We start from the raw sequence: 24,839 nt of genomic DNA on the forward strand, positions 1-24,839 counted from the left end.
CTGCCAATGCCTGTGCAGCTGCTGCAAGCTAAAAATCACCATTTAGCTTCAGACAGGATCTCGACATATCCTCGTCTCCTCCAGCAGGTTTTCCTCCTCTTCATTGTCAACCTGGAAACTTGTCAGTGCACCCATTTCCAGCAACACCCGTCGAGCCAGACAAATATTCCTCACACTTCTCCTCCTTCAGGACCATCTCATCACCTGTGAATCCCATAGCTCCACCTGCTGCAAAACCTCTGCAACACTTGAGACTAAACATCACAGGAGAAGTGTTGCTTCGAGTACCTAGAGGGCATACTCGAAGTCTTCTGCCACAAAATTGCTACTACTCGAACCAAGATCATCCTTTCTTTTTCTCAAAGGACAATTTTTCTTTTTATGCCCGAATTCTTTGCAGTCGTAGCATTGTAGACCATTGCCTTTGGAACTTGATTTGAACCTACTGTCTCCCTCAAATCCTCCTCCCAATTTTCTTCCACGATTCCAACCTTGAGCAGCTAAAGCAGTCTCGTGCCCACCATCAACAATGGTCTTCTTCTTTTGTGTATCATAAGACACCAAAGAAGCCTGCACCTGCTCCAAACTTACTGTATCTTTTCCATGCAGTAAGGTTGTCACAAGATTTTCATACGAATCTGGAAGTGAGGTAAGAAGTAAGAGGGCTTTGTCTTCTTCCTCAACCTTAACATTAACTTTCCGCAATTGATCCAAGTATCCGTTGAACACATTCATGTGGTCCATGAGATTCCCGCCTTCATCCATCTTTAGCTTGTACAGCTTCCGCTTCAAATGTAACTTGTTGGTCAAACTCTTAGCAATATAGAGTTTTTCCAACTTCTCCCAAAGTGCAGGCGCAGAATCTTCATCCATAACATTATTGATAATGTTATCAGCTATACAGTGTCGAATCGTGCTAACACAACGCGCCTCCAGCTCCTCCCACTGGTCATCTGTCATTTCTTGAGGCTTCCCATATTTTCCCTTCAAAGCTCTAGCCAAGCCTTGTTGAGTCAAGACATCCTTTACTCTCATCTGCCAAAGAGTAACACTGTCTTTCCCATTAAACTTCTCAACTGAAAATGACATGTTTGTAGTCATCATGGTGAATAACAAATCTGGACCTTCAATGAACCAAAGCTTCCAACAAAGCTCTGATACCAATTGTTGTGCCTTGGCCCGTTCGTTAGTGCGGAAACGAGATTCAGATTACAACCTCACCATATTCACACTCAGTTGAACAGAATAAAATACAAGAAATAAAGACACTAAGAGATTTACGAGGTTCGGCAAAAACCTGCCTACGTCCTCCAAGAGATATTGCTCTTCACTATGAGAATAACTAGTACAAGATACACTTGAGTTAAATCAACATAACCCAAACCCCAACCCCTTGTACCCTCACAGAATTTTACTAAGAGACTCACTCTCCCCAAGAGTTTCTCACTCTCACTCTATATTTTTCTCTCCTTTGTGTTTTCCGGATGCACACCCACTTTCTTCACAATCGGCAAGCTCTCTCCACTTTGTGTATGAAAAATGCCTTCACTTATAGACATGCACCATCAATTATGTCAACCACCAAAAAACAAAGTTTACGGGGTCATGTTTCCAAAGTCCACAAAACATGCTTCCAAAGTCCACAAAGTTGAGAGGAAATGGTTGCCAACTCATAATTATATGAGCCAAACACAACAAAAACCGCACCGAATAGAATCGTGCCCACCCCTAAAGAGAGAGGGAGGGAGACTAGATTAGAATTTACTCGAATTGGCTTTTGACTAAAGTTCCAAAGGCTCCTTCAGGAATATCAATGAGTGAGAGATTAATGGTTATAAAAGTATACGAAGGGGCACATGGGATGGGGCCATCCCTTTACATTCTTTGCGTGCATGGTTGTAAAGTTTCCAGTTAGTCAGTGATTAGTTTCTTTCAAGAAATTTCCAAGAAATTTCCAAACAATTTCCAAGCAACTTCGATTAAGGACATTTTTATAATTTTCAAAAGAAAATAAGTGAATTTCACATTACAAAATCATAAAGAGCTAAGCATATAGTTGTTCACCAATTGAGATTGAACAAGATTTGGAATCTGTCTTTCCGAGCACAAGTGACAAATCAATTCATTGAATTATAGAGTCTCATCCTATTTAGTTTGATTTCATTATAAGATACACACAATCATTACAACTATCAATCTTACTACCATATTATAGTGAAATCAAACTAAACGGATCTTAATAGTTATTCATTAATAAATATTCAACGAGTTAGTTTGTCACTTCTATTTCTGAGGCTATCGAAAGGTCTGAAAAAAGTCCAAAACTCCGCCTGAATATATGTGCCTTGGCCAAAGTATGAGAGTCATGATTCCCTTCGAATTCTCATTGTGAGGATCCTAGGGATCAATCAATCCTAGCCGCACACCACATATCCTGTAGCTGAAAATTATTATGCCATGTAGAAAGAATTAAAAATTCATATGATTTCTTGTTGCAGTATGTGTGGTGAGTGGCTATGATTGAGTGATCCAGGATCCTCACAATCAAGATCTGGAGGGGATCCTGATCCTTCAGCTTTGATCAGCAAACCATCTAATGAAAATGATCATCTTCGGATCCTCTTTGTAAGAATCCTAGGGATCTTCACATCCTATCCGTTCATAGTACATCGTACATCGTGCAACCAACTTTCGTTAGATATTGTTTGTGTTTAATTTCAAATAAAAAATTTAAAATAATTTATGGCCACACGATGTACGATGAATGGATAGCTAGGATCCTCACAAAGAGATTCCATATGGGATCTGAATCCCAATAAAACTTAATCTTGACAAAGACAACTAACCTACACCTGGTAGGTCACCATAGCACTCAGGTTATGCCCTTATTCGTTTATTATAGTCCAATATGTCACAGTAGCGTACCAAATGTACACGACTCTTCAATTAAATATAAAAGCGACTAAAACATTTGAAAATGAATGAGTGAACCTTGATATAGAAAATACACAGCTCCCAAATTAGCTTTGGTGAACTAGAGTTTAGCTTGATTACAAAAAAAAAACAAGTGGTGAATTGTCCTTATGGTTAAGGAATCTTTAACTCACTATGTCACGCCTCAATCCCGACATACGTCCAGGATAGTCACGTGACGTCATCAAGTATTTGTATACGGTATATCTAACATACCTCGCCTCCATAATATATACAAAGCATTGCTCAAGATTCGAATTGCGTAGAAATTTTCGTATACTTTATGGATGCATTTAACCTCCTTGTTAGACTACCTATGTACCCTAAATAGGGATCAACCCATTCATAGTTCACTATTAACTACACTCAAACATTCATCACATAAACCTCTATGTCCCAACATAATACCACGAATCAGGCATGCAACATCTCAAGGAACATTCGACGAAGCACAATAATATTCTCTAGTCATCTTGCCATTCACACACACATATGATTTCCAACACCATTCAATAATCACAACAATCAATAACACATACAATACAACGAAATGCAAGGCTAGAGCGACACAGTTCGGCCAAAGCCTACATCTCTGAAGCTGAAATCGAATCCAAGTAACCAACAAGTCAAATTGTACAATTTCGGACCACTCAACGAAATCCATCAACATCAGGTTCCGGACCACTAAACAGAACCAAAAAACCAAGTGGGATTTCGGACCACTCAAATCCAAACTAGGATACGATTCCGGACCACTCAACGGAATTACGGAGTAGAAGGGATTCCGGACCTCTCAACGAAATCGCTGAGCACGAGGGATCCTGGTCCTCTCAACGAATTGCAAACGGAGCAGGGAACCAGACCACTCAATAGAACCCCAGCAGAACCCAATTCCGAACCACTCAACAGAACCGAGCGGAAGTCCAAGAAGTATAACAACGACTCGAAGAAACAAGAAATGAATCAAGTTACTCAATTCACGAAGGCTCAATGAAATGAAACAAGCACAAGTACTAAATTGAGAACGGGTCAACAAAGTGAGAAATGAAACAATATTGAAGCAACAAATCCCCATCACAATGGGGTAACGGTTTACTACTAGCTTTCACATTTCACAAGCAATTCAATATGCATTTCAAATCACATGTCACAAACATTTCCAATACACAAGTCAAATCACATTTCGTAATAATAGATCGATGGCTAATTATTAAATCACATTTTCAATAGAAAACAAATTTATAAAACCAAGTCATATCCACAAAGGATACTAAATACGAAACAGGGACTATACCACATATATTAAAGTCACTCACATTTAACCACATCATACCAATCACTATGTTTTCAACATGATAGCTCAATCCATAGCTTGTGACATATCAAAGAATCACGAAGCACAATACTATTCTCAAGCCACATTGATTAACTTATCTAATCATAATAATAAAAATCATATCCAACGTCATTCCACAATCTTGTCCTTTAATCAATTCCGCGAATCAAGGATGCATAATATTAACATTTAACTATGTTAATCAATCAATGAGATAACATATCTTTTCACGAATTTAATTAAAGAACTCTACACAATTCCCTACTAGGATTATGATTAATAACATGGCAGATCTAATTTATATTTACAAGATCTATTATGGGTAATTTTTATTCACTCGAATCTAGGGTTCCAGACTAACAGTATGGAAATGAGCAAGAGTAAGGATTCCGGACCACTCAACATAATCCAACTAAAATATGGCACTTACCGAATGTACCAAGTACAACTAATCCTCATCACCCCTAGAATGCGTATGGTCCCCCATTCGCAGATATACCAAGCAGGACCATCCATGTACCACTGCTACATGGTGCAGTAAGTCCATCACACAACCTATCACTACCTCAACCCCTATAAATTACAACGTCGGCACCTGCACTATCAACTTCTCATGGCCACCAACTATCATATCATGCAAGCATATAAATTCTAAATAATACTTCTAATGGGATTCTAGGATAACATGGTCATAACCTTTATCATTCATATTATCAAGAAAATAACTAAACACATATATATCACAATATGACATCCCGTACACGTAAACCGAGGTATATATTATTTGGGATAACTCACTAACCAATATAGGCCCACTAAGCCCTACATCGTCTCTAGTAATATTTAAGATCAATTCGTAACATATTGACCAAAAGTCAAATCTCTGTCAACGATGGGGTCCACAACCCTGTACAAGTCAATCTGGAACATCGCCCATGGATTTCCTATCCGTAACTTCCCATGGGTCTCATTTATCTTCTAAAACAATATTCTAAAATTTCAGAACGATCCAACGGTCGGATCTCCATCAATTGCTAGAATTAGGTTGCCATTAACGTTTGGTTTTACAAAATTAGAAATTCAATTTGAGAAGATCTATACGTCGGATTCCCAATCCGTTAGTTCCTAGGGATCTTCACATCCTATATGTTCATCGTACATCATGCGACCAGCTTTCGTTAGATATTGTTTGTGTTTAGTTTCAAATAAAAAATTCAAAATGATTTCTGACCGCACGATGTACGATGAACGGATATGATGTGAGGATCCCTAGAAAGAGGTTCCGGATGGGATCTAAATCCCAATGAAACTTAACCTACACCTAGTGGGTCACCATAACACTCAGGTTACATCCTTGTTCGTTTATTATTAGTCCAAGATGTCACAGTAGCATACCAAATGTACACGACTCTTCAATTAAATATAAAAGTGACTAAAACATTTGAAAATGAATGAGCGAACCTTGATATAGAAAATGCACAGCTCCCAAATTGGCTTCGGTGAACTAGAGTTTAACTTGATTACAAGAAAAACAAGTGGTGGATTGCCCTTGTGGTTAAGGAATTTCTCTCCAACTCACTATGTTTTGGGCTCATACTCTCCCGCATCTCCTTAGTATAGATTAGTGTAAAATATCCTTGTAATTAAAAAAAAATAGAACTTTTTCTCATACAATTGACGTGTTTACAACTTTTACATACAAAGTTTTGAACTTTGCCAGTTAGTGACCAATCTATTCCAAGAAATTTTCAAGCACTATCAGTTGAGCACCTTTTTTATAATTCCTAAAAAGAAAAAAAAAACAAGTGAATTTCAAACTACAAAATTTACTTTCACACTACAAAATCACGGAGGGCTGTCATTCGCTACTAGAAATTGCCTAAGATTTGGAATATGTCTTTCGGAGGCTATCAAGAGGTCTTAAGAAGCGTAGAACTTAACCTGAAAGTAAGGTAGAAAAACAAGGGGTGGATTGCCCTTATGGTTGGACCATTTCTCTTCAACTCACTGTGTCTTAGTTCAAACCCTCCATCATTCTCTTAATAGAGATTAACGTAGAATATTGCTTGTAATTAAAAAAAAAAAGCAAGCTCTTTCTCATTCATTTCACGTATTTACACATTTTACGTACAAATTTTTTAACATTCACAGTTAGTGACCAATTTATTTCAAGAAATTTCCAAACACTTCGATCGAGTACCTTTTTATAATTCCTAAAAAATAAAAACAAGTCAATTTCACACTACAAAATCATGGAGGCCTAAGATTATAGTCCTTTACCATTAGAGATTGCCTAAGATTTAGAATTTGTCTTTTCAAGACATCTGGAGGTTATAAGAGAACTCAAAACTTAGCCTGAACGTAAGCAAGAAAAACTTATGTGAAGGTGGCTAATAATGTTATCCATACGAGAGGAACTTCCATACTAAAGTGACGGTGATGACCAGTATTTTGAAAATGTATTTACCATGATTATTAAAAAGATTTTTTGCGTTTCTTATTATATATATATATATGTGTGTGTGTGTGTAGGAAAGTTGACGTTAGATTTCCACATGAGGTGCTTGTAAATAGTTAGTCGTGCGGTTTGTATCCATCAGCTGATCAAAGTTTATCAGCTTGCCAACCCAAACCAACAAATTAGAAACCAGCAGAAATCAGCTTCATCAAAATCAGCCGCAGAAGACGAAGAAGAAAATGTTAATGGTCTGCAGCACATGTAAAACAAAGTCCCTATGGCGATGACGATGATGTTGAAAACTTGAATGAAACCCAATCCAACTCCGTCTCTCTATGTCTTATGATCAGATAGCAGCAGAAGGAGAATCTTAACTACAGTTGCACCTGAGATTTAACTACAGTTGCACCTGAGACTAAATCAGAATTTACCCTCGAAACATTGAAATCGTAGTCCTCATTAGGTATGGGCACAAAGTTACTTTAATAATGCTACTACGGGCTTTATGGTAGTGGCAAGCACACAGGCGCTTTATCGTAGTGGCAAGCATACAGTAGTCAATAGGCCCCCCTTCCCGACCTTACGCGCTGTACGGACAAATTTAACTTTGTTGCTCCATCTACTGATTTCATCTTTGACTAGCAGAGCATCCAATGCAATTTGATCTTGACAAGGATTAACCAGCACCTGACACGTTACGGTGGTATCTAGGTGACCCATTTGCTATTGCATTTTTAGTTTAAGACTAGCAAGGGTACCCGCGCGTTGCTGCGGTGTTTGAAAACATAATTGAATGTGGAGAAGTCTAAAAAATATATGTGCCAAAGAGTGGTGTTTATATACATATATTACATCCATGTCCATGTGTTAAGGAATTACTATTTACATTCATATATTACATGACAAAAATTGGAAGTATGGGTATGCCATTCTTAAGGATTGTTTTTCAAAAGTTTTGGCTCTACCCCAGAGATTGTTTTATGCATACAATTTTACGAAGTTAAACAATCTAGTTTTGTTTTACTAAAGACACCCAAATTTGTAACTTCGTTAATGATGTCTCCTTCGTTTTCTACGACAATGTAGAGGTAAAAATTAAGAGAAGGAAATTAAAACAGAATTGGATCACTTATGAATTGAATCACACTAAGTTGCATATGAATTGAATTGAATGAAAATCTAAAGATGAATGAAAATTTGTCATAATCTAACTGTACAAAATTTCAATATGCCAGATTTCATTTGTAGGCACCAAATCAAATTCAGAAAATTAAGTTGGGTTTTTCATTTTCTCTATTGGTTTTCACTATGCCAGATTTCTAAATTTTACTTTAGGCAGGATTAATATGCACATCTTTACCAGTATATAGTTCCGCTAAATTGATTTTTACTCGATGTTTCACAGTATTAATGTAAATAGGGGAAAACATAACAAACATCCTTAATCACAAACAGAGCATAACCGAATGTCATGTATGTCACAATGTAGAATTCGTCCAACTGAATTGTGTTTCTAGTTGATTATTTATCAAAACTAAATAAAAATGTCAAGCATATGAAGATAAAATACACACCTGGGATATCAGTCTGACAAAATTGCAGCATAAGGAAGCAGATGTAAGTACTCAACGATCGTTGTAACTGCCCAGGTGTTGAAACTCTTTTGTACCAAAGGACCCTGCAACAAAGTCCAATTGTTACATAGGCAGGACAACTTAGAAAAAAGTATAATAAAGATAGAAAACTAAGAAAAATTCCATGATATACCAGAGCATAAGGAAGATTCAACTACCAAGGATGAATATCATTTTTTGATCGATTGCTACTGACTTTGTTAGCCACTGATTCCTTTTCAGCTTCTTGGAATAATACTTACTTTCTGGTGCAAGGACAAATGCCGACTTATTTCCAACTCCAACACCAACCATTCTGCATCACTGTTGAAAAAAAAATGTATTATAGGTTGATCACGAAGAGGAAGCAAGGGTTTCTTTTCCCCATAAAAAAACTTACTAATTCATGTCCTCCTTCTTCCCACGCCTAATTCACTTAACCCTCACTTTTCTCTACCGAACTCAAATTCCCCCATCTCCCAACAGCGTCTGTCCCCCCTCACTTTCATCCCTCACTACTCTCTGCCTATTCCATCTGTCCCCCCTTTGCAACTCTTGTTCTCCCTCTCGGCAAAAATAATGAAAAAGAAGTGTAATCAGGGAAGAAACAAAAGATGAGTAGAAGATGTTATAAACCTGTTATTGAACAACATTTGTATGAAATGAACAAATGTGGAGATGTTAAAGTAAATCAGCAGCATAGCTTGTAATTTTTTGGAAGGTAGCGACGTAGAATATGAACGATGACGTAAAATTGTTGTAAGACATTTGAAAAATGGTAGGAGGAGGTGTAAGCATATGGTATCTTAATTAAATTACATGAATTAATAGAGTGCAAACAATGGGAAAAAAAAAAACTGTATACAGTAAGTTGTGAGAAAAACTTATTAGGTGAGAATGCAAAATAACGAAAAATAAGAATGGCCTATGGAAAAATAGGTAAAGATGTTGGTTAAGGTGGGAAATGAGTTAAAAATGCGAAAGTGAAAGAACAAATAACCAACAGAAAAGTAGGGTAAATTATGTCCTTTTCCTATTGTGAAAAGAGGAGCAGAGGATGTTGAAGATGGATCAGATATGCTTTATTTTGTATGTTTGTGGCATACAAAGATATAATTTGGTCAATTGTTTTGATTTTTTTTTTTTGTGGCATAATCATCATGTCCATCTTTTCTCTTCAGAAACTAATTGTTACCAATATATAAACAAACGGTATCTTCTTTTCATGTGTTACAAATACATGATAAATTGCTTGGTCATTCATTGAGGAATTTAAGATGGACATCTTGAAGTATGAATCTAGATGTTTTAAACACATATATTTTATGGTTATCCGTTGATTAAATAAAAGGACACAATATGTATTGGAGAATTGTTTAATCTATCTAACCAATAATAAGAAGAGTAAATTGTACAAATGGTCCCTCAACTTTAATCAAATTGGAGCAATGGTCCCTCAACTAAAAATTCATTACCATTGGTCCCTCAACTTATCAAAATGTGTAGCTATAGTCCTTTTCATCAATTTTGTCAAACTTTTGTCAAAATAAGCTATGTTGGAATGACCATTTATATAATTAGGATCCCTTAACTCATCAAAGTGTATAATTATGGTTCTTTTCGTCAACTATGTCAAAAAATTTGTCAAAACGAGTTATATTGGAAGGACCATTGTTACAATTGGGTTAAAGTTAAAGGACAATTTCTCCACTTGAATTAAAGTTCAGGGACCAATGGTAATGGATTTTTAGTTGAGGGACCATAGCTGCACGTTTTGATAAGTTGAGGGACCAAAGGTAATGAATTTTTAGTTGAGGGACCATTGCTCCAATTTGATTAAAGTTGAGGGACCATTTGTACAATTTACTGTAATAAGAATGGTGTATAGGTAGATTAAACAATTTTTTTTATTGGCGAGGTGTTTTTTTGTTTAACCAAGGGTTATGTAGTGAACACATTTTAATGGGTAGGCAAGTAATTAATCATGTACTAAAGCTAGATGAAAAGTGGAGACTGTGGATATAAATTGGTAACAATTAGTTTCCCTGGAGAGAAATATTAGTAAAATTTAAATTTGAGTAAAGTGCATTTATGGAAAAGGGAATGAATTATAGTTTTTTTTAACATACCTTTGATTGTTTTAGAAATGTTTTTGTATGAGGAACAAACCAAGCAATGAACCGTGTAGTTGACTGGGTGATGAAGATGTCGAATAGGCTGTAACTTAATTTACCAAAAAAAAAAAAAAAAGAGAGATCATTGTTAATATGTGTTTGAACAAATATAGCATGTGTATATCTATGTTTTATAGATTAAAATATAGATGGTAAAACTTACTGGAGACATTTTTATCAAAATGAAAGGAAAGTACCTGAGTTGTTTATAATTAGTATGGGTGAAGCGTCAGTACCTTTATGAATATTAACCTTGATTTCCATTGGATTCAAATAAGCTGTTGAAGTTTGGAAAGAAAAAAGAGGTTATATAATGTGGGAGATCAACTTGGAAAATGGATGAGGATATCTTAGAAGTTTAATTATGGAAATGCTTAATTTTCATAGGTGTTAATTTGTGGTGTAAGTTGACAGTGGAATGCATTGTTGGTTTACCTATAGATCAAGTGTTATGTTGCCATCCTGCAGCTTGATTAGGTAAAAAAAATAGATCAGATAACAATATAGAAACCAAATACATATTGAACACTTTATACCTCACATGTACAGAGCAAATATGGAAGCGAAAATATACTCAAAACTGATACAAAAATATATGCTGCAATATTTTGATATAAAACAAAACCGCCATAATCAGATTCATTAGGCTTTTTACTTCATAGTTTCATGTACTTCAAAAGATATATGATGTAAATTATACTTGAATATTATCACTATATAAAAAAACTGTTAAATGGATGTATTACATTTAAGTACCAAAATACATCGTCTATTTATATAATATATGTATCTTTGAGTATGAAAACAATAGAACTTTTTACTATTAATCTTAGCATTAATAGAACAGATAAGAGCTAATGAGATAGAGCTAAGCTACTTCACCTCTTCCATAAGTCCACGTCTCTATCCAAGCCTAGACATTCCCATATTGGCCAGATAGGTATCCTATTGTGACCTGCAAAATTTACACAATTGAAAAACTGAAAGAGTTTTAAGCATGAACAGATTGTAAAATGCAAACTTTATAGCACCAAATTGGGTTGGAACCAAGCACGAACCATCATGAATAAAAAGTGGATACACAAAATTGGCAGGAGATAAACTTGTTTCATGAAACGCAGCTCTGAGTGATGCTGATCTTTGGTTCCTAAGAGGAAATGTCACATGATCTCAAATTACCTTCAATTGGTAATCATGTAAAGAAACAGGTACGTGAAAAATCACATATATATATATCTTTTTGAATCCAATCTATCATGAAATATTGTAACATGTTATAAAATTGTGATCAAACAAAAGAATTTATGATAAGGGTGAAGTTGAAAAAATATTTATACTAAAACAAAGCAAAGCTTAATGTTGATGTACATACAATAATTCATCTCTTTACATCATTTGTCATGTACATGTAAAAGATAGATAAATATAATAGTTAACAATGATTTGAAGATTGAAAGTAAACACTGTTTTTTAATTGCTGTAGTTGCATTGTATGTATGTGTATATATATATATATATATATATATATATGAGTAAATCAACTATTTGATTGTAAATTCTGGAGAACATCTTTAAATACTATATTTGTAGTATATTGGTAACATATCTCCATCACCTATCAAAATTTTGAGGCCTTCTCTTGATGTCACTCTAGATAATGCAACATATAGTTGACCATGGGTAAACACTGGTTCAGAAAGATATAAACCAACTTGTTTCAAAGATTGTCCTTGACTTTTGTTAATGGTCATTGCAAAACATGGTCTAATTGGAAATTGACGTCTTTTAAAAACAAAGGGCCACTTGCTCTCTGTTGCTGTAAGAGTAATCCTTGATATGAAAACTTTGTAACCAGTATTGTTTCCAGTAAGTATTTTGGCTTGGATAATTTTATGAAGCAATTGAGTAATAACTAATCGTGTTCCATTACATAAACTCAAAGATTGGTTCAAATTTCGTAATAACATGATTGGCATTCCTATTTTTAAAGTCAAGTTATGTGTGGGTAGACCATTGAATTCTAATTTATTCAAAAATTCAACAAGATATGATGCTTCTAAATTTTCAATGTTTCCATTGGAAGAACACAATGAATCATAGCTTAGGTACACATGTTGTTCTCCATGTAAGAATTCAATTATATAATTGTTTATATCTGTAACAGTTGTATTTCGAGGTGTTATAATAGCACGCTCTCTTAAATAATCAAAATTGTTAAAAGAAGTTTCAAAATTGGGATATGTTGTGAAAAAAATGGAAGAAATTGGATTTCCAGAAGAATGAATTATTAAATCTTCAGCTATTTTAACCAAAGATGTGTCTTTGTCATTCAAATTATTTTCATCATTTATGTCATTAATTTTTCCATCACCTACTTGTAAAATCCAATCTGCAAAATCACTGATTTTTTGTTTTTCTTCAATACTAATTCCACTTTTTGATAATCTCATATTTTCTTTTAATCGAAATTTTTTAAAATGGGACCATAAATAAGAACTATTTAAAGAAGCATTTATTATGTCTTCTTTAGTTCCTCCAGGTATAACAGGTAAGATTTGTCGAAAATCACCACCTAATAAAAGAGGTTTACCACCAAATGGAATAGTATGTTCTGAACTATGTAAATGTGACAAAAGATCAGAAAGTGATTTATCCAATGCTTCAAAACAGTGTTTGTGATTCATAGGTGCTTCATCCCATATGATTAAATCAGTTTTCTCAATTAATGTAGCAAGATGTGTTTTCTTTTTAATTGCACAAATGGAAGATTCGGTAATAACTGAAGGTATTTTAAATCTAGAATGAGCAGTTCTACCATTTGGTAATAATAATGATGCTATTCCTGATGATGCAACTGCTAAAACAATTTTTCCTTCAGATCTGAGCTTACTTATGATAGTATCCCATAAAAAAGTTTTTCCAGTTCCTCCATGACCATAGACAAAAAATAGACCTGGTTTTTTCGCATTCACAGTTTCTATGACACAATCATAAATGTATTTTTGATCTTGATTGAGTTGTGATTTTAAAAGTGTATGTTTTTTGGACAATTCTTCACACTGATAATTTAACTCTTCTCTCAAAAGTCTATTTTTGATTTCTACCATTTTATTTGCATCAGGCATTGGTAGATAATGTTTTTCTAAAGAAGTTGATGCATTATTAAAGAGCAATTCTAGTTCAAATAGTACACAATTTTTTAATTCGTTTTCTGGCACAATCATATCAGGAATTGCAAAAGTTTTTCGTAAGTTGTATAAAATGTCATCATACATATTATGCCAATAATTATCAAAAAGAATTTGAGGATTTGCAACATCACAAAATAAAATAATTGTAACAAATAATTGTCTTAATTGAGTAGATGACGCTATATTTACAGCATTTGACAAAGCCTCAATCCATTCTTTATCATCACCTAACAATCCTAATGATTGACATGTATCTTGATATGAAGCATGGACAACGCCATTAATTGTTTTTATGTCATCAAAACTTAATGCACCTTTTTTCAAATTTAAAAGCATTCTTAAATAATATAACTCACCTGATGCAGGATGTACATATGTTATTCTGCCTATTGAACCTCCATGTTTTCTCGGCTTCCAAATTTTTCTGCGTGTATCATATAAGAATTTTGAGGGAATTTGAGCATAAGTTAAAGAACGTGCATCACTATAAATTTTGTTAATTTCAAACCAACTTGTCAACATTGTATGGTCAGAAGCATTTTGATTAACAGTTGATTGCAATGATTGATCAGCACTAAAAACAATATTTTGTTCCAAAGGTAAATGGACTGGTAATCGTTCAACAGAAGGTTCTCTATGATGTATAGAATATTGAAACAATCTCCAAACAGCTTCATAAGGGGATATATATCTACAATTTAGATATGTTAATATCTAATCATTTGGATCTTGTTGAAGAATCAAACGTGCTCTATCTGGACCTTTGTTTATATATTTAAACAAATATTTTATAAGTGTTGATTGACAACAAAGTTCAACATTTATAAGAGCATTATATCTCAAAAGTAATTCAAAATTATAAGGAACAACAAAACTGTTATCAATTTTTATTCCATTTTTTATAACAAATTTTGTCTCATCATCACGACGCCTGTAAATAGGAAAACCACTTGGTTCAAAAACCGTTTCATTTTTATACGGCTTGGGAAAACTTTTGGAACATTTATTTTCTCGCATGCAAGAAGAATTTTGATTACTATAACCACATGGACCATGAATCATAAATTGATTGACAATTTCATAAAGCCAAGGATTAGCATATTTGTCGGGTAACTCAGCTGAAATTATTGAATCTATGTCTGATGCAGAGTAGCACTTAAATTTTGATTTCAACCATATTGGCAAATGAGAATGAGGTAAACCTCTTTTTTGAAATTCAATTGTATAAACATCTGTTTGAAAAAAAAAATCAATAGAAAAATGAAACAAAACCACCACAAAAAAAAGGAGGTTAGTTGCATGAAGAACAAAAAAGGCGAAATAAGAAATAAGGAGAGTTTTTTTAGAACTTACTTGCATCAACTTCTCCAAAAGGCTTTCCAGATTTGATAAAATCAAGCATATCATCGAGTTTCATTTTAAAAATTCTAGAAATTATATCAGGTCTGTCCTCAGGTTTGTAACCTGGTTTTGTTTCAAATTCTCTTATAATTTCTGGCCACTTCACATTGCAAGTAAATGTTATGAATAAATCTGGATGACCATATTCTCTACAAATAGCCATAGCATCTTGATAATTATTGAACATATATCTAGGACTTCCTGTATACGAAGCAGGCAACACAACTTTTTGTCCCAAATTCTTTGCGTCATTGTCACCTCTTGACATTGCATCATAAATGCCTTTGTAAATTTCACTTCTCAAATTCTTTTGATTTTGCCTAATGTAATCTAGTCTATCTTCCTCAAGTGTTGCATACGAATCAACCAAATATTGTTGAAAAAGTCGACCTCCTTTTAACAACGTAGTTAAGTATGGTTCTCTTTCTTGAATGTGATAAGTTATATATGCTCTCATTGGTATCCTTTGTCTTTTCGTTTTTGGGCCTTTATAATTTTCATTCCATTTTAAATCTGGTTTATACCCATCTTCACCATAAGGAAAAAAAAATAGGATATTGAGGAGCCATAAATTTTGGATTCAATTTTGTAACACGCTTTAATCCTTCACTTTTACAGTCTATAATGATATCTCTATTAGAGTTAGACAAACCTATATCACCAGCTATTAAACCCCCTATTTCATCACTTGTTGGTTGATCATAATTTTTACCATCATTTTGTTGTCTGCCTAATAAAGTCATCTTTAAATTGGTAAGACCATCAATTTCAAATTTCTCTTGCAGTTCGAAAAAGTTTAACTAACTCATTTGAATGATCAAACATTTTAATCAATTCTTGGACAATTTTTGTATCAAGCCTTCCATTATTTTCATGAGAACCAATAGCTTTGAGACGGTTTTGGACTTCATTATATGTATCATAAACATATAATTGGGCAAATTTTGGAGATTCATTGTCCATAGGTAAAAGCGATCCCATCAAATGACAAACTTGACCACTAATTTTAAAAATGTAAGGACTTGATCCATCATTAATTGAGCGATCAACTTTTGCCCCCATAAAAGTAAATGAAAACATAGAATTGTAAGCTCTAATATTTTCTCTGAAAGATAAACTTTTTGGACCTCCATTTGGATCAAGCAAAGAATCTAAAAAAGTTGGTGCTGGTTTTGGAGGTTCAAATTTAATTTTTCCTTCTTGACAACAAAGAGTGAAAATAGGTTCGGTTTTTTTCCAACTTTGTTTAAGAGATTCTTTTAACCAAAAATATGCACCACAGTGAACACATCTATAAATCTTATCACCCAAGTCTATATAATCTCTGATAACCCCTACAAACAAAATATGGCAAAAAAATAAAAAAAACAAAACCAAAAAGTTAGCAACAATACACAATGAAACAAACAGTAAAAATAGACTAAAAATAATTGTCATATAAAATTTCAAACTCACCGTTTCTATTTTTTTGAAAAAAAGCTTGGCCCTTATTGATGAGATTACGATCTTCAATACATAACGTTTCATACACTTTGTTTCCAGTATTGTTTGATAAATTAACAATGTTTTTCCCCTTTTGTTCACGTGTGTATTTTTGTTTCTTAACCAAGCTGGAATTTAACATTTGATCCTCATTAACAGACCCGACAATAGAGCTATCAAAAGAAGTTTCGCAAGTTGAACCGTTGTTTTCATCTAACAAATTAAGGGACAGAGACGTGTTAACTGCATGCGGAACAATATTTTCAAAATTCTGCACACAATTTATTCTACACATTTTTTTCAAACGATTGTCATAGTCTAGAAGCACATTAGAATCAGCGTCATCAATATTTTGTTTTCGTTTTATAGCATCTCTTCCCCGATCATTTACTAATTTTTTAGACATAATGAAAACCAAATATTCACAACTACTTGAAAATCAATGAACTGCAAAACAGATTTGAAAAAAATAGTAAGAAAAATAAAGGAATGAACAGCACATAGGCAAAGATAACAAAGCCTAGACCAAAAACGAAAAAGCTTTAAAAGAAAAGTCATCATTCAATTTAACAAAACGAAAACAATAAATAAAAGTTGCCAAAATTATAGAAATCAAAATGAAAAAAAAATAATGAAACCATGAATAAATAAATGTAGAAGTTTAAGCTGGTTACCTTAAGGATAAAATGCGTAGATCCTATGCAATTAGCTAAATCGCTCGTGTCCTCTCAAAGATCTGTATATCCATTAGAAACTAACCTTTAATTTTGCAGAAAACAATATATTAACCACAAATTTTAATACTATTAACAAATAGTAATCATTGTGTTATTATGACTACCCAAATCAAATAACACATGCAAGTATATTTGGTTTGACAGGTATGCAGATAGTCTGAATCCATGAGGTACCGAAAAGCGATAGTGAGACAGAGCAAGTTCAACAACAGAAAAGAAATCTGTTAAAGCAGTGGAAACAAATGGAAAACCGTAGAACATACAACTAAAATAGAGGGTAGGTCGATGGTGAACATGTAGATGGAAAGGGTAGAACAGTTAGTGGACTATAAAAAGAAGGAAACAACAGGGAAAACAGAGGAAAAACCGAGGAACAAAAATGCCCACACAATGGATGTCCACAGTGACGGCCCCGGTTGAGTTTTAGTATATATGATGATGATTTCATATTCTTATTGGTTAATTTCTAATTACTCTCACAGTGATTTTTTTTTTTTAAAGGTAACAAATAGATACACATAAACAGTTAAAATATCACTGAAAAGCCATCTTTGAGTATGATCAACAACATAAGTAGTTATGGAAATATCACACTACATGATTTGTATTAATTTATCATAACCATAGTGTGTAACACAGTGGAAATATCCTACATGATTAGTGATAAACTAATTTGAAACAGGTTTTGATTCCCAATAGCCATTTTTAGAAGCTATCCCAATTTTGTTGAGAAGCAAAGTTTTTTGCCTGCTTGAGTGCTCATAAATCACTAATGCCATTAATTAATTATTGAAAGCATGAACATCCCAATATGAATCTGAATGAACAGACTGTTGACAAAATTCAGCAGCTACAACACCTGTAAGTTCTCAATATTCTCAAATGTATATATTTTCTAGCATATCAAGCCAAACGCAAAATTTGAAATTAAATTTATAGCAAAAAGTTCATATTAACAAAGAAGATCAATATTGGCAAGTAATGACCAGTACCTCAGATAAAAGCCTGTGTTGGATAGTCTTCTGGTTGTTTATAAACGATTTGATGGCTGCACAGATGCCACCCACAGTTTCCAAGGTGATGCCCACAGAGCTGCTTCTGTTCTTGGGTGGGTGATGCACACAGAGTTGCTTCTGTTCTTGGGTCTGAAACCGTTAGACCTCTGTTTCTAGATAATTTGGATACCTTAGTTTCCTCTCCTTATATCTCAAAGCTAGTTGCCTATCTGTTAAATACTACAAAACCAAAATTTGGAAAACCACAATTTGTCAGCCAATCATCATATAATAATCACAAAAACAACGCTAAAATTCTCTACAGACACAAACAGAAATTGACAAAATTGAACCAAATGTAATTTCAGCAGAAGTGAAAAAAATTAAATAAAAGAGAAAAAAAAATCTCTAAATCCAAGTAAAATGAACAACAAAAATTCCAAAAAAAGTTGTAGTGGCTGAGTGATTTTAACAATAAAACCAAAACCAACATGCAAAAAAGCACACCACGATAAGAGGGAGGAGTCCGGATCTCACCTCCAACGTTTGTCGGTCGGATCTAGATCCTCGTCCGGTGAGGGACTTGGTCTAAACACCAAAATAATCAGATCCAATTAGCAAAAGTAATAAAAAAAAGGCAAACCCAGATCAAAAAATTTCAGATTACAATAACAGATCATGCTTTAAAAAACCCAATAAATTCATGAAAATTTTGAAAAATTGAGAACGCTCTCTTCATTCATTAGAATCCCTGTTCGAAACCCCTCATACCTTAAAATTTAAAGTTGGAAACCGAAAGAGGAAGGCAAGTTATGGGTACATTCAATATTTCTTGGAAAATAAATAGGAAGGCGAGGAGCAGAACGAAGCGGAACAAAATCAAACCCAAGCTTCAGAAAACTGATCTGAATTTTGGTATTTAGGTTTTGAAGGGTGCGAACACAGCTGGAATCAGCCAGATGAAGACAAAAATTAACAGGCCACAGTTGAAATAGAAGCTTGATCAATGATGATTTCTATAGTTTGAAGGCTGTCAACACAGGCGGAATCGGAGCGGTGGCAAAAAGGGATAGCGAGAAAGGGTGAGTTGCAGAACAATAGAACTGAGATGTATGAGAGGAGTCCAGATTTTCTGCACCCAAATACCCCTGTGGCCCCTCTGTGGCCCCTCTAAATGTGCGACACGTGTCCACCCACTCACTAATTTTAACTCTGTTATTTTTTCTGTTATCCTTAAACTTCTGTTATCTATTAAATTTTTGGAAAAAGAAATTGCAAAAGGCAAACCACGTCTGGACTCTGGACTCTACCAAATATCCCTCTGTCGCATGACTCTCCTTCTTCCTCGCTGCGGCTTCCAAAGTTCTCCGTTTCCATGTCCAACAATTGAACCATGGAGCCAAAAATTCATATGCATAGAGTAGATCATGACCCTGGAGAAGGAGCAACTGTAAGTAAATTTTTTTCTTATTTTATTTGTGAATGGGACATGTGAAGGGGTTTAGATAGATTAGTTAGTGGAGATGGCTATTTGTTTTTTTTCCTTGACCCAGAGTTTGGTCTTTAATTCCATTTCAATTATGGTCTCGGAAGCATCATAATTAATTGTGGACAATCTTTCTTTTTACTTGCAGAATATGGACGTCACAAAGAATTTTATGGAGTATCAAACTGAAGCACATCGTAAGCTGGATTTCGAAGGTGATATTTCCATGAATAATTTTTTTGAAGACGAGTGCAATGACAAAAAGTTAGAAGATATAACGGATGGTGAAAATATTGTTTTGATTCATTCCAAAATACGAAAAGAATTCATTCCAACAGTTGGCTTGGAGTTTGAAACAGAAGTTCAAGCGTATAATTTTTACAAGACTTATGCATATCATGTTGGCTTTGGCATTAGAAGAAGTAATGCACATAGAAGGGAAGACGGCACGTTCAAAGACAGGCTTTTTGTTTGCTCTGCTCAAGGTTACCGTGGACCTGATAAACGTGATGCTAATGTTCAACATCATCGTCCTGAGACTAGATTTGGGTGCCAAGCAAGGTTGCAAATAAATTCCCCTATACCTGGTAAGTATCTTGTGGTTGATTTTGTTGCCGAGCATACACATGGGACAACAAGTCCGTCTAAGACACATTTTTTTAGAGCTCACAGGAACATTAGTGTTGCCCAAAAAACCTTAGCTGATATGGCTGATAGTTCGGGAATTGCTCCAAAAGCAACTATTGAATTTTTGAGTAGACAAGCTGGTGGCCGTGAAAATCTTGGGTTTATTCCTGAGGATTATAGGAATTACTTACATTCTAAGCGAACAATTGAAATGAAGATAGGGGATACTGGCGGAGTGTTGGAATATTTGCAAAATATGCAATTGAACGATCCCAATTTTTTTTATGCAATACAAGTGGATGAAGATGATCTGATAACTAACATTTTTTGGGCAGATGCAAAAATGATGGTTGATTATGATTATTTTGGTGATGTGGTATGTTTTGATACAACCTATAGGAAAAATAAAGAAGGAAGACCTTTTGCTATGTTTGTTGGTGTGAATAATCATAAGCAAACGATTATATTTGGTGCTGCATTGTTGTATGCTGAGACTACCTCCACTTTCATGTGGTTGTTTGACACTTTTGCCAAGGCCATGTCAGGAAAAAGACCACAAACCATTCTTACAGACCAAGATGCTGCAATGGCTAAAGCGTTGCTTGAAATATGGCCACAGACATGTCATCGATTATGCATTTGGCATATATATCAAAATGCCGCAAAGCACCTTAGTTGTGTTTTTGAAGAGTTTAAGGATTTTTCCAAAGACTTTAGCCATTGCATATATGATTATGAGGAGGAAGAAGAGTTTATAAATGCTTGGAGTAACATGCTTGAAAAATATAATCTCGAAAGTGATGATTGGTTACGTGGAATGTTTCGCATAAAAGAGAAATGGGCTTTGGTTTATGGGCGACATCATTTTTGTGCTGATATCACCACCACCCAACGTAGTGAAAGCATGAATAGTTCTCTAAAGAGGTATGCCAATTACAAACATGATTTGCTACGTTTTTTTAGCCACTTTCAGAGACTAGTTGAGGATCGCCGTTATGAAGAATTAAAGGCCGACTTTAAAGCAAGTCAAAGTTCTCTAGCGTTGTCATTTCCGGTTGAAATCTTGAAGCATGCAGCTAGTGTTTACACACCAAAAGTGTTTACTGTATTTCAGAATGAACTATGTAAAGCTCATGATTGTGTGTTGAACTTCTTGGGCGAGGGTGGTACAGTGAGCAAATATGGACTTGCTCCTCATGGAAGGCATGTATACCATACTGTCACATATGACTCAATCGACAACACCATATCTTGTAGTTGTAAGAAGTTCGAGTTTGCCGGAATGTTGTGTGCTCATGCTTTAAAGGTTCTCTCTACAAAAAATATCAAGAGTATTCCTACTCAATACATTATGAAGAGATGGACAAGAAATGTTAAGGATAAAAGTGCGAAATCTACTTGCATAACTACAAGTGAAAGTGACCCAAAGTTAGAAGTAGCGAGGCGCTATAGAGAGATATGCCAGTTGAATATTCAATTAGCAATAAGGGCATCAGAATCTCAACAAGCGTATGAAATTGCTATAAGGGCACTTACGAACACATTGGCAGATGTTGATGCATCCTTCAAAGAAAACAAAATTCAAAAAGCTCCTCAAGTCCTCACCCCAGCCGTCAATAATGTGTCTCCGCTTGAAGAAAGTATTTATGTGGATGGCGATCATAACACTAGAGTAAGAGGAATTAAAACTAAAGAAAGATCAGTTAGTGGATCTAGTAGGCCAAAAAGTGCTTTGGAAAAGGCCACAAAAAAGAAAAATGCTAGAAAAAAGGCATTGCATACATCAAGTACTCTTGCCACACAAAGGGTTATGGCTTCCACCCTCCCAATGCAACATGTATGTTTTATCTTTAATTAGTTGACATAATTTCATAAGGGTGCGTTAAAGTTAGTTACTTATTTGTATTATCAACTACCATGAACAGACTGCTTGTAATTTAACCATGGGTGTGCCAGTCCAAACTATGAATCAGTTACCTACAAACTTTGTTCAGGTATTCCTCAAGTTTCATTATTAGTTTTTTGTGTTTGCTTATCATTTCTTTTCCTTCTTAAATTTATTGAGTCATTTTTTATTTTCTTTGTCCAACCCATGCACTGCATAGCTTCCTGGTGGCAATAATTTAAACACGAGTTTTCCAGTCCATGAGCAAAATGTAATGCCTCCACAAATGCAATTTAGACAACCATTTCAATTTGCTCAGGTATTATCACTTTAAAGTGTATTTAGTAATTCACCTTATAATTATTTGAAGTATGTTACTCGCTAAACTTATTTTTATTTGTGTTGTGTGCATGCTTATATATACTCCAGCAAAGCCACATGGGAGGCTATATTACCGTAGGCAGTTATCAGCAATGTTCCTCGAACATGGCTACCTTATCGCAGGTAATATAGTTCATCTAAAAATTTATACTACTTATTTTGAGTAATCTGTACATAAACAATGATATATTTTATTTCATTCCATGTTTTATGAATGCAGACACGACTGGAAGAAGAACTGGATTTGCTTGGATCTCAATTTACAAGCCAAGAGAAGAGTCAGCATATGGTCGTACAAGATGAAAACTAGGATGATAGTGGAGAATGAGTGGAAAAGGATTGTAGCACTGATGATTTTGTCCATGTATTTTTCAAAGAGTCATGCTAATATGTTCTAGACGCATGATAGAGTCTGAGTGAGTAAAACTACTTGGGTTTAAAATTAGGACTTTACTCAATTCTCGTATGGTCTTGTGATATTTATAAGCTGACAAGCACAAGAATTGTTGCCATCAATTTATTAATGTAATTTCATGACATTTTCTCATGTACCCAATTTCATTGCTGCAAGAGCTGTTAGCATCTTCATCTATTATGGTTATATCAAAGTTTTGTGATCTTTCAATTTGTATTGGCACGTATTAGTCGATATCAGTTAGTAGTTCAGTTTCTTTGGATGAGACCATGACATATTATTTGATAAAAACTCCAGAATTCGAACATACTGACGATGAGGATTTTTCAGAAGTTAACTCTATTGACAAGAAAACAACTAAAAGCCTCTTCATTTGTAGTAGTTCATCACCCTTCGATTGTAATTGAACACCTGTTTGTGCTTGATTAAAACTATGCACCACGTCGGTGGTTTCGATGAACCTTTTCGTGGCGCTTCTCTGCGCTTGTACTCTACTTGCACAGGCTTTTTTGGCTCCATGGTTCAGCTTCTATGTTGTGCTCAACACTTTGCACATGAATTTTTGGCTCCACGGTACAATGCTTGGACATGGAGACTGAAAAAATTGAAATGGAATTAAAGACCAAAATCTGGGCAAAGGCCAGCAATGATAAAAAAAAAACAAATAGCCATCTCCACTAACTAATCTATCTAAACCCCTTCACATGTCCCATTCACAAATAAAATAAGAAAAAAATTTACTTACAGTTGCTCCTTCTCCAGGGTCATGATCTACTCTATGCATATGAATTTTTGGCTCCATGGTTCAATTGTTGGACATGGAAACGGAGAACTTTGGAAGCCGCAGCGAGGAAGAAGGAGAGTCATGCGACAAAGGGATATTTGGTAGAGTCCAGAGTCCAGACGTGGTTTGCCTTTTGCAATTTCTTTTTCCAAAAATTTAATAGATAACAGAAGTTTAAGGATAACAGAAAAAATAACAGAGTTAAAATTAGTGAGTGGGTGGACACGTGTCGCACATTTAGAGGGGCCACAGGGGTATTTGGGTGCAGAAAATCTGGACTCGTATGAGAGACCGGCGAAAACAAATAGAAAAATCCAGAAGACGCAACCCAAATAGAGGGTGAGTCGATGACGGACGCGTGGAGTGAATGGGCAAAACAGTCATTCGACTGTACAAATATGGAAATAGCAAGCGAGACAGAGGAAAAATGGAGGGGCAAAAACGTCCACACACTGGTCATCCACAGTGATCAGCCCTTACGGGTTTTAGTATATATGATGTCGAAATGGCAATGACGGGTGTAATTGAAGATAAAATCATCTACATCATTTGAATTTTTAGATCAACGAGCCCGAAACCTTGAAATAAAGAAAGCCCACCTCCGAAATGGTTTTGGTCGAGTCTGATTTTGAAAAGCAAGGTCTTTCCCATTCAGTAGACTTGATTTCAAGAGTCATCGACCCAACAATGGTTTATATGGAATTTACACATGCAATATTGGAGGAGAGGGGAATTAGACCTCAAACTATGTCCTCAGACGTAATTAATTTATATGAAAGAAATACAAAGGATGTAATAACCGAACTGAGTATAATACTTAGGTACTCATCAGTGAATATTTTATGTATTCACTGTTAGGAATGTCGGTACTACAAGATAGAGAATGCACAAGGTAAAGTAG

The 24,839-nt window shown here is 34.8% G+C and overlaps 4 long non-coding RNA genes across 7 annotated transcripts in view; 1 reads left to right on the forward strand and 3 right to left on the reverse strand.

Annotated features, from left to right (window-relative positions):
- Window positions 1–1,837, forward strand: part of LOC126621453 (uncharacterized) — a 28,373-nt gene extending 26,536 nt beyond the window's left edge. The window contains exon 3 of the long non-coding RNA XR_007622976.1: window positions 1,745–1,837. This is a non-coding gene — a long non-coding RNA (uncharacterized LOC126621453). The remainder of the gene's footprint in view (window positions 1–1,744) is intronic.
- LOC126621446 (uncharacterized) overlaps window positions 1–24,743 on the reverse strand; it is a 36,226-nt gene extending 11,483 nt beyond the window's left edge. Inside the window, exon 1 of the long non-coding RNA XR_007622969.1 lies at window positions 24,538–24,743. This is a non-coding gene — a long non-coding RNA (uncharacterized LOC126621446). The remainder of the gene's footprint in view (window positions 1–24,537) is intronic.
- On the reverse strand, window positions 7,557–19,474 carry LOC126621432 (uncharacterized). Of its 4 annotated transcripts, XR_007622938.1 has the most exons (6): window positions 19,132–19,474; window positions 18,898–18,948; window positions 18,358–18,600; window positions 8,535–8,646; window positions 8,342–8,445; window positions 7,557–7,839 (listed from the first exon to the last, which is right to left on the reverse strand). It is a non-coding gene; the product is annotated as an uncharacterized LOC126621432 (long non-coding RNA). The 4 variants fall into 4 exon arrangements; XR_007622940.1 differs by lacking the exon at window positions 8,535–8,646; XR_007622941.1 differs by lacking the exon at window positions 7,557–7,839 and having other exon boundaries at window positions 7,877–8,445; window positions 8,560–8,646.
- On the reverse strand, window positions 10,524–17,374 carry LOC126621449 (uncharacterized). Its single transcript, XR_007622972.1, has 7 exons — window positions 17,303–17,374; window positions 14,102–14,169; window positions 11,613–11,701; window positions 11,437–11,509; window positions 10,990–11,016; window positions 10,791–10,832; window positions 10,524–10,603 (listed from the first exon to the last, which is right to left on the reverse strand). It is a non-coding gene; the product is annotated as an uncharacterized LOC126621449 (long non-coding RNA).
- Window positions 24,744–24,839: the final 96 nt, after the last annotated feature.

This window comes from Malus sylvestris, chromosome 5 (genome assembly GCF_916048215.2).
Source record: "Malus sylvestris chromosome 5, drMalSylv7.2, whole genome shotgun sequence".
In the NCBI taxonomy this organism is placed as follows: domain Eukaryota; kingdom Viridiplantae; phylum Streptophyta; class Magnoliopsida; order Rosales; family Rosaceae; genus Malus; species Malus sylvestris.